The sequence below is a fragment of the Callorhinus ursinus genome, unplaced genomic scaffold, assembly GCF_003265705.2.
Source record: "Callorhinus ursinus isolate GAN/ISIS: 27379988/994484 unplaced genomic scaffold, GSC_fseal_2.0 scaffold2, whole genome shotgun sequence".
Lineage (NCBI taxonomy): Eukaryota > Metazoa > Chordata > Mammalia > Carnivora > Otariidae > Callorhinus > Callorhinus ursinus.
Genome location: NW_027397064.1, coordinates 19,449,035 through 19,460,164, shown reverse-complemented (window position 1 = coordinate 19,460,164; position 11,130 = coordinate 19,449,035). Strand labels below are relative to the sequence as shown.

General features: G+C 44.9%; 1 long non-coding RNA gene across 1 annotated transcript; it reads left to right on the top strand.

Moving 5' to 3' along the window:
• Positions 1–817: 817 nt before the first annotated feature.
• On the top strand, positions 818–2,295 carry LOC141374638 (uncharacterized). Its single transcript, XR_012381678.1, has 3 exons — positions 818–1,258; positions 1,573–1,627; positions 2,251–2,295. It is a non-coding gene; the product is annotated as an uncharacterized lncRNA (long non-coding RNA).
• Positions 2,296–11,130: the final 8,835 nt, after the last annotated feature.

Genomic DNA, 11,130 nt, shown 5'->3' with positions numbered 1-11,130 from the left:
CTCAGTGGATCCTGGACCTGCCACCTGCCTGTATTTTTTATTAGTTTCACAGGTAGAATTTAGTGATTCATCAGCTGCATATAACACCCAGTGCTCATTACATCAAGTGCCCTCCTTAATGCCACACCCCCAGTTATCCCATCCCCCCTGCCACCTCCCCTCCACTGACCCTCAGTTTGTTTCCTAGAGTTCAGCATCTCTTATGGTTTGCCTCCCTCTCAATTTTTATCTTATTTGATTTTTCCCTCCCTTCCCCTATGTTCATCTGTTTTGTTTCTTAAATTCCACATGAGTGAAATCATATGGTATCTGTCTTCCTCTGACTGACTTATTTCACTTAGCATGATACCCTCTAGTTACATCCACGTCATTGCAAGTGGCAAGATTTCATTCTTTTTGATGGCTGAGTAATATTCCATTGTGTGTGTGTGTGTGTGTGTGTGTGTGTGTGTGTGTGTGTGTGTACACCATATCTTCTTTATCCATTCTTCTGTTGATAGACATCTGGGCTCTTTCTATATTTTCTGCCATCTGCCTATTGTCTGAGTCAGGATTCTTAGAGGAACCAGACAACACACTCAGAGACTTTCCATCGAAGGTACTATATACAGACGTGTAGTTAAGAATAAGGGAACCAGTAGGGAGTGTTGAGTCACTCAAGAAGGTAACCTCCAGGAGTTAATGCCACCTTTAGGCCTGAAGGAGCAAAGGGAGGAAATGGTATGATGGAGTCTAGATGAACGAAGCATCATGAAAGAAGAATGACTCAACAGAAGCACTGGTCATAATGGAATGTAGCCACTGACCATGACAGCAAGGAAGAATCAGGAGGAATAAATGTCTGAATCTCTCCTCCCTCCCTTTCATCTCCTGGTGATGCCAACTATTGACCAAACCCAACTATAAACCAGAGGACAAAGGGGCCTGGGTGATGCAGTCCATAGAGCTCAGTTCCAGGGCAGAGAAATCATCTGAGGTTGGGGACACACAGCACACCTGTGCCCCAACTCTCCCTCTCTATGAACACTTCTTAGCTACCACCTCCTCCACTCCCTCCCCCTTCTCTGCCTCTCCTGCTTACACTTTGCCAGGCTGACTGAGCATCTCCTTAGGTGAAAAGTGCTGCCTGGACGGAGGTGATTAAAGCCATAGGACGTCTACCTACCGTGTGCAATGAAGGATTCACTGGCGCCAGTCCAGAGTCTTCCTAGACAGTCCCATTGACCTCCCACTGCTGCTGCTGCTATTTTGAGTCCAAGTACAAACATAGTTCTTGCCTCTGTAGTCTCTTGATGGGAGGAGGTGGGTGGTGGGCATCTGTTGTTTTTGCTGCCCAGCATCTATTCACCTCATCTTGATTACCATCCCCAGCTCTGTCTGCAGTATCACCCTTTCTTCCCCCACTCTCAGCTTCAGGTAGGGTTGACTCATCCTGGCTCAGAGGTGGAAAACCTGACCTAGGCTTAAACCAATCATTGCACCTCATCCTCCTGTACACAGTAATTGGTTCAGGGATGGACATGATAGTGAGATTTTCTTAGAAATGTTGGGACAAAAACTGTTGTTTTCCAGATAGAACACTGTAGAAGACATTGCGGTTGACTCTTCACTAACCATTCCGCTCTAGGTAATTGTCTAAGCAAGGTTTTTCAATCTCAGCAATACTGACATGTTGAACCAGATAGTTCTTTGTTATGAGGGCTGTGTCCTGTGCACTGTAGGGATGTAGCATCATCCCTATCCTCTACCTACTAGATGCCCACTACATGCCCAAAAGTGTCTTTGGATATTGTCTCTGTGAGACAACATCTTCCCTGGTTGAAAACCATTGGTCTAAGCTAACATGCTAATTATATCCCGCTTGTCAGTGGTTGGTTGAAAAACGGGCAAGTAGAATAATTCTGTCCCATAAGATATGAGAAGTCTTCTAGGAGATTCTGGGAACATTTCCTTTTTCTGAAGAAAAAGCTGGAGGAAGAGGTAGTTTTACTTCTTTTGCTGTGCATTGCAATGTCTGGATATGACACTTGGAATTCCAACAGCCATTGTGTGACCATGTGGGGGGCCATTCTGAGAGAAAAATTGATACTGCAAATAAAGGAGTAGACAAACTTGGCTCCTCAATGACATTATCAAGGCACTTAATTAAACAATCTGGATCTCGCCACATCTTTGGATTTCTTGTTGTGTAAGGGGAAGATTTTCCTCATTGATTAAGCTAACTTGAATCATATTTTCTGTTGTTTGCAGCTCAAATTATCCCAGCCAACAAAGACTTTCATATGGATGTATGTGACCCTGAGAGTTTCTAGATGTTCTCTTGTGATCACAAAGGGAGATCCTCCCTAAGACATGAGAAAATACAGACGACGCAGAGCTGAGAGGAGAGAAGAAATGTATTTTAGTGACAATGGGGTTCAGACATGTGAGACAATACATTTTCCTTGCTTGGTTTAGTCCATTTGAGTTGGGTTTTCTGTCCCTTACAATAAAAAATGATCTAACTGATACAGATGGAAGAAGAATAGAGCCTCTAACATCAGAAAGTCACCTCAGAGTAAACAAGAGACATGGGTACTTAAGATATCAGTCCACCCAAATTAATCTGAACCTTTTGGCTATGTATATACCAGGAAGTAAAGTGGAATAAGGTACTTCCCAACCTCCCTAGCCCACCTTCCCAAGTCTAAAAAATACTCCTGCCCAAAATATTAATAAAATTAAGCAAAGTATGGCCCTCAAATATGGACAACTTCTCCCAATTTCAAATTCCACTGACTCATTCTAGATTTTGCCTAGATGTTCCGTGTAGCTATTTGATCAAATTGAGTGATGCTGGATCCATAAAAGGAAAGAGTTAAAAGTAAACTTAGATACATCCTGACTTTTTCACTTTTGCACAGGAGGAAACTGAGGGTCAGGGAGGGGAAATGATGACCAAGGTCACACAGTTCCCGAGTGGCAGAGCCAGGACCAGAAGCCACATGTCCTGACTCTTCCTACCCCTATTCATTCTCCCTCACTTCACCTACCAGATATTGGGTCTCATTTTCTGGAACAGTCCCTGCAGAGACTGGGGACCTGGCTGGGCTTTCCTGAAGTGCTAGAAGCCACTCTCCCAGCATCCAAATATTCTCAGTCAGCGGCACCTGTGAGAACACGTGCTCTAGTATCTGGAGCAGCTGTGTCAGCAGCCCTGGGAAGCCCTAGGACGGCCGGGATGCTCATCCTCAGCTGGGATAGAAGGCCTGTCTGGTGAAGCTGGTCCAACTGCCTGCCCTCCTTCAGGCTGAGCCAGAGCCAGATGGATGCTGGAAGGGGGGGAATAACTAGAGAGAGCAGAGTGGGAGAATGGGCCCTCCCAGTGGCAGGAGGCACAGCATCTTTTGTGCCACCAAAAATTCAATCCAAGTTTAAAGCTGACACAGGTGGAGTGGGCGGGCCTCTGTGATTTGATGGGTTCTCCGAGGTTCTGGCTGCCTAAAAATATCTCCTCTACCCACCTGCCTATGACACTCTCCCTTCTTATCGGGCCCGCAATTCCTGTCATTAGAGTCTCGAAGGTTGTAGATGACAAAGGATGGAGCATGTTTCCCAGCAGGTCGCCGTTAAAGCAGGTTTCCTGGGAGTGGAAGGGAGGCCCTTGTGTCTGCTCCTTTTAGCACAAAGAGCTAATACTGCCAGGAGCTCAGAGAAGATGAGACTGGCCTACTTTACAATTTTGGCTCTTACTGAGACACCAGTCACTCAATTCATTCATGCCATATGACCCGGGCTTTGAAGAAATTAGGCAGCAGGCTTTAACAAAAATTAGGTAAAGATGCTGACAAGCAAAGTATCATATTCTGCCTCTCCTTTGCATTCCTATTTAGGTTTCTTCCCCCATGGAAACCTGGGTCCAAGTTGGAGAACTTTCCCATGCTCCTGCTGCAGCCGGCTATCAGAATCCTTCCAGAGCTCGGCAGGGTGCTCCAGTTATTGCTGTTCTTGTTTTCCCCTAAATCCTTTCCCATTTCCTCTTGTCATCACATCCCTTGGGCCAATCCCAGAAGGAAATTTAAAATCCTGGCATGCTCCTGAGACACAGAGGGTTGAAATGATGGAGGGCAGGGAGGGGCAGTGGGAGAGATTCATAACCCTGTTGATTGATTTTGTCCACTCCATTCCGACAGATGTGAACCTCTACTCTGCTCTATCAGAGGCTGGGGTGAGGGAAGAGAGATCGACATAGAGGGTCAGAGGGAACGGTTGCTGACAGAAAGGGCCTGGCAGGCAGCAGAGTGATTAATTGTCTTGGGCTTGGGGAACAGACAATGGCCAGAGGAGCGGAGGGTAGTGTTGACAGGGTTGGGAGTTGTGCAAAGAATTTATAAGCTCTGGTGTGAAGGGGAAGCTCTCTGAATACTTACAAAGATGCTTGGTGTAGGGCTAATGGGTTGGAATCAGGGTGGATACCTTGGGTTTGGTCAGATAATTCATGCATTCATTTGCAAGGTGCACATGGATAAGACTAGAGAACCCAGTTGAAGGAATGGATCAATGTCAGACCGTTCTGTGATTGTCTTATCTGGGCCAGACACACCCTGGTAGCAGGGGGTGGGGGAGATGGGGGTGGGTGGGGGATGGCTTGCCCTTGAGGTGGGGGATCCTCCCCGTTGTCAGTCGTCCGGGCAAGACTTTAATCAGTTGTTTGCTCTAAGAATATAAGGAGGAGGGACTTCCATTGGGAAGAAAAAAAGCGTATCTGTTCTCCTCAGGGTACCCCTTCAGCTGGTGCCTCAAGGCCAAGAACAGCCCCAGGATATTCCTGGTGTGAGTACATGTTCAGGCAGGACCGCTGCCCTTTGTCAATGGAGGCCCACAAGGGGCCAAGCAAGGAAACAGATTTAAAGGATGAGCCTGATATGGGGCAAGGGTTTTTGACCATTCTCAGTTTTTACAATTTCCTTTCATTAATCCTGGACTTAGAGAAAGTTCTTAAGATACATAATGTGGTTTCAGTGATGCTGTTGAAGCTGAGGGAAGCAGCTAGCACCTGTCTGGGACCCAGCAGCGGAGCAGTGGCTGGAGAAGTAGAAACAGTGGCAGCCACAGGGTCCCTGTACCCAGTAGGAATGTCATGGAAGTCAGTGGCTGAAGCAGTGGCTCATGGACTTGTTCCTGAGCAATGGGTAAGGCAGGATTCTGGGAAGCCCTCAGAATGGTCTGAGAAGGCTAGGGTCTCAGCTCAGGCCACTGTAATTTGAGGCACTTTCTTTTGTAGTCTCAAACACATCCTGAGGGACCCGGCATTTTATTAGGCTCTAGGGATATAGGAATGAATTGGACATGATCCCTCCCCTGAGGGCCCGTCCTGCCTAAGTGACTTTACCACATCCCTCCAGGTGTCTGGAAACAGAGGTCCCTGGGTAGGAAAAGGCACTCTGAATCCTGGGCACAGAGGGAGCGCACCACTCGATTCCCTTTGGATTGTCCACGTTGCCAGGCCCGTGGCTTGATTTTAGGAACCACCGGTTTGTAAGATCTGGAAAAAAGGTTGGGGAATATCTGATTCAACCCTCTGATTTTGCAGACTTAGGAACATCTATATGGTAGGATCCGGTGGGGAGGAGGATCTGATAGGATCTGGTGTCCAGATCTGTCCCTTAGCAAAGGGGCATTTTCTGTAAGTTGATATCAGAGCCTCACCCTGGACATGAGGTTAGCCCTGTGGCCAAGTGTGCAGGTTCACACAGAAGGATTCAAATCCTAGTTCCAGCTCTGTGACCATAGGCACATTACTGAAACTATCGAAGGCTCATTTCCTCGTCTATAAAATGGGGACAGTAACGGCAGCTACTCACAGGGTGAGTCCACTGGGGAGTAAATGAAAAAAAATCTGTGTCAAGAACTTAGCACTGTGTATGGCACATTAAAAATGCTCCACGGATTTTAATTATTTAAGAAAAACTTTTTTCTCAAAATATGCTCGAGATGGGATTGATTTGCCTTTTTTTTTGTGCCTCAGAGTACGTGTCAACTATAAACCTTGCTACTTTTGATATCATCAGTCATTACCAATGGATGAAAATACCCTTGCTGAAGCTCTTGATTCTCATTTCCCTGCAACTCTAGTGCTTTTTCCTGCATCTCACAGCCTCTGTAACACTACAGCTGGTTAAGAGGTAATGTTCCAGTTACCTACTCTTGCGTAACAAACTACCCTACAATGCAGTGGCTTAAAACAGAAACTGTCTGTGTTCTATCTCATGGGTTTATGGGTCCAGAACTTGGGCAGGGCTTGGCTGGGTGGTTCTTTTGCTCCATTTAGTGTTGACAGAGGTTATGCGGTGATAATGAGTTTGCCCTGGTGCAAATGGCTAGAATTCTGGGCTCAGCTGGGATGGTCAAGTGCTTACACATAACCTCTCCAGCAAGGTGGCTTTTAAGGTAGTCAGACTTCTTACATGGAGACTGGGGATTTTATAAGCCAGTGCAACAAGGGTATAACCTTGCTTCAGAATTTCCAGGACATTAGTTCTACCATATTCTGTTGGTCAGTCAAGTCACTAAAGCCAGATTCAAGAGAAGAAGAGTTAGACTCCACTTCTCAGCGATAAGAGTAATGAAGGATTTGCAGCCATATTCAATCTACCAGAGGTAATGAGAGCATACGGATCAACACTGTTAATGTAAAAATAGAAACCACTGGGGGGAAAAAAATAAAAGGAAATATACATGATTGTCGGTTCCCCACCCCCACGACCATGGATAGGGAAATTCTAAGCATGAGGATTGAAAGAAACCAGTGACACAAATTTTGATAGAGTTCAACCTTTTGTATTTCAAAAGCATTATAAACAAGACCAAAAATAAAACGCAAGCCATTAAAAAAAATTGCTACAACATAGAATAGGCTAATGTTTCTAAGGTAGAAAATTAATACAAATAAATAAGAACAAATAAAGTCAATAGAAAAGTAGGGAAAGTAAATGAACAGACAATTTCCCCAAACAAGAAATGCACATGATCAATAAATACATGGAAACACTTCAATCTCAGTCCAAAAAATAGAAATTAAAACCATTATAAGATATTTTATAATCTCGACTTTGGCTAACCAAAAATACTCATCTGGAGACTGGCTAAGATGATGGGGAGACAGACATTCTCAACAAACTTCCTGGAAACCAACTTGATAAAATATATCAAAAGCTTTTAAAATGTCATATTCTTTGAACCACTAATTCTGTTTCCAGCAATTTATCCAAAGGAAATAATTGTCGGTGTGCACAAAGACTTAGAGACAAAGATATTCACTGCAGTATTGTACAGACTAAGAAAAATGGGAAGAAATCTAACAATAAGAGTTTGCTTAAATAAATTATGATATGTTTGTATAGTGTAATCCAATGCCACCACTGAAAACAAGGTAAAATATGCTACTGACACGAGGACATTTTCAAAATCCATTGTTAAAGGAAAAACATGAAGTATCATTCCATTTTTGCAAGATACATTTACATAGAAAACAACTTTGGTACCAGACAAATGTCATTGCTTCCGCTACAGCCACTTGAAGGTACAAATCTACTCTTTCAATATGACGGTCATGGGTTGAGCTGTGTTTCCTCAAAAGATATTGAAATCCTAGCCTCCAGTATCTGTGAATGTGGCCTGATTTGGAAATAGAACCTTTGTAGATGACCAAGTTAAGTTGAGGTCATTAAGGTAGATCCTAATCCAATATGACTGTGTCCTTATGGAAAGGGGAAAGTTGGGTACAAACATGTACCCACAAGGGGAGCACCATGAGAGAATGAAGTGGAGATTGTGGTGATACAGCAGAAGCCAAGGAATGCCAAAGATCCCAGCAAACCATGAGACGTTAGGGAAGAGGCATGGTACACGTCCTCCATCCAAGCCCCCAGAAGGAACCAACCCTACTGTCATCTTGATCTTGGACTTCGGGCCTGCAGAACTATGAGACTAGGAATTTCTGTTGATTACGCCCCTAGTGTAGTGGTACTTTGTTATGACTGCCTTCACAAACGAATACAGATTTATGACCTGGTTTACTGGATGAAGCTTCCTGGCCTAAGCTGGCGGTCTTCCTGGACTTGGAATTAGGACAATGAAAGATGGAGCCAGTGAGACTGAAAAATCATAGAAGCCCCAGAGCAGGCATGAGGACCACATGTGAACTAATGAGTGAGCAAAGAAGAGTGATCTTCGGAGACAGAAGACTGAAGCAGGTGGACCAATGAAGCAGAGATGCCCTGGGAGGGAGGTCGTCAGGCCCCTCGGAGACAGAGAGGGCAACTTTGGTGTCTGTTGGAGTTTAGTTCCCTTGAGGCCCAGGGACACTTTGTGCCCTGTAGATTTCTCTGGAGTCCATGGCCGCCTTTGATCAATATTCCTATGTTGGGGCCAGCTGAAGTGGATTTCCACTGCTTACAACTCAAAGAGCATGGAAGACAACAGTCAGCATGGATCCATAATGTCAGAAATGTCAGCACTGGGTATTTCCAGATGATGGTTCTTATTTCATTCTGAAGGCTTATTATAGTTTCTGATTTTTCTATGAGGAACCCATATAATGTGTTTCATTTTTAAATTAACTAGATTAATTCATTTATTCATTCACTTAATATAGTTAACTGAAAAGCTTCTAGACCCTAAGGATGCAATGAACAAACCCACAAAAATCCTTATCCTTATGGAGCTAAAGATAAGGAAGATGGAGAAGTAAAATATAAATGGTGATAAGGGTTATGGAAAAAATAACGCAGGGGAGAAGGAGGGCATTGCCAGATGAGGGAAAGACTTTTAATTCTAAATAGAGCGATCAGGGAAGGTTTCGCTGAGAAGGTGAGTTTTTGAACCAAACCTTGAAAGAGGTGAGAGAAGAGGTCACGGCGTGTCTGCAAAGTGCCACATGCCAGGAGGCTGCTCAGCACAGAGACCTCTTCAGACTGGCCTCCCACCTCCGCAACCCCAGGGAATGACCCAAGACAGACAAGGTGACAGCCTCAGTGTCTTCTGTGACCTGGCCTAAGAAGTCCCATTCCACACCCAGTTACTGGTGACACAGACCAGCCCTATTTAATAAGGGAGGAGACTCAAACAAGAATGTGAATACCAAGCAGCCCTTTTGGAGGCTGGCTACCACAGCTATTCTCTTTAAATGATCATTTCAAACATATGCAAAGATAGACCATTTGCCAAGTTCAACCCAATACCCTTTACAGGGGTTATCTAAACATAACTAAATTGAAGAAGCTAGTAATTCTCCAAGTTGTAACTTCCAAGGGACCTAATCTACGGTAGTTGATCTTCAATCTGCTGATCTCCTCCTGACGGTCATTGTCCCCAGAATGAAAGAATCGTCAACAGACATCCACATTAGCTGACTTGAGCACAAAGAAGTGGAATTTGGGGGAAGGATATGACTTTTCACGAGGAGTCGCTTTTAATGTAATTCATCTCCCACACCCAAGACTCCCCATCTCTCAGTTCAAAATGCCAAGTTCCTGGGAAAGGGGATCTGATGGGCTTGAACTGGGTCAGGTGGGCCCCACCCTCCCCTAGACCAATCACCTGTTGGGGTGGAGGGGTGAAGGCAAATGATACAGGGTCCACAACTGAGGGCTTAGCTTTGTGTTGTATGGAGGAAGTTCCCAGAGAAACGTGACACCCCAAGAAATTTCTATAAAGCTCATAGACATACTGTACACCAGCGGTCACTATTGAGATTTTAACCTGGGAATGGTTTGCTTTTTTGTATTATTGCATGCACATTTGTCTGTATTCTGACATGAAATTATTTCATTTTTCAATATTTCAATATTCAATTTGATATTTCATTATTCAATAATGAGTAATTATTTCATTATTATACTGAGCAAAATGAACAGCAATTCTTTCATATCATCCTAGTATCCAGTTCAAAATTTCTTGATTGTCTCAAGGTGTTCTTTTTACATTTAAAACATCTCTGTTTTTGTTCCATTTTTTTTACCTTTTATTTATCTTGATTCACATTTTGCATTTAATTAATTTGACTCACATTCTAATTTTTAGTCTAGCTCAGAGGGCACTTTGGAAGAGTGTGGCATGTTTGGGGCTGGCCCAGTGCTGGGTAGGGGTCTCAGTCCTGGCACGGAGGGGACGGGTGTAGATAGGTGGGTGCAGCCTGAACTTTTGCAATCTGTGAGACAATCCTGCACATGCCGGACCCCATGCTCCACACCACTTCCCCATGTCCCACCAACACATTTATAGAGCTGGAAATTTATAATCATCTGATCTTCATTTTTTAAAAAGATTTTATTTATTTATTTGACAGAAAAAGAGTCAGCGAGAGAGGGAACACAAGCAGGGGGAGTGGGAGAGGGTGAAGCAGGCTTCCTGCAGAGCAGGGAGCCCGATGTGGGGCTCGATCCCAGGACCCTGGGATCATGACCTGAGCCGATTAACCCACTGAGCCACCCAGGTGCCCCCCATCTGATCTTTTAAAATGTGATGTTTTACATGTGAACGGAAGGACTTTTTAAAATGGTTTTTCATATATGCTCGGTATACACTAAGAATGGGACTGCTAGGCAAATTACAGAAGGATTGGACTTCACTGTGCTCAGTGCTTTGCCAGGAGTTGTCCAGCGTTTTGCAAAGTCATATCACTGACGGCCATGCTGCTTGTGGTAACTGAGTCTCCAAACATGCCCACCTGCGTTGGCCTCCATTCATAGCTGTCCCACTGCGGTGATTTTACCTTTCGTGTCTGTTTCATCGTCTTCCGGGGCTGGCCTCTCTGTTAGTGTCTGTCAGCTCCTCGTTACGCCCAAACCAGACACAGAAGTGTCCAGCTTCATTCCCCTTAGGGTGACGTCCTGACATCCGGGTTTGGAAGGGGTCAGGACAAGAGATGAGCATGCATTTCCCGAGCTCCCTGACGTCCACTGAGGGGGGCAAGGAATGCCCCTGTGGGTCACACCAGAAGGGGCTTACGTGGGAAGAAACACTCTGTTGTCAGCCTCTTGCCCCCCCTGCCACCACCACAGCTGCCCCCCCATCATCACTGCCCACCTTCAGAACAAAACTCCTACCGCACTCGCTCTACAGTCAACTTACGCCTCCCTAGGCGCCTCC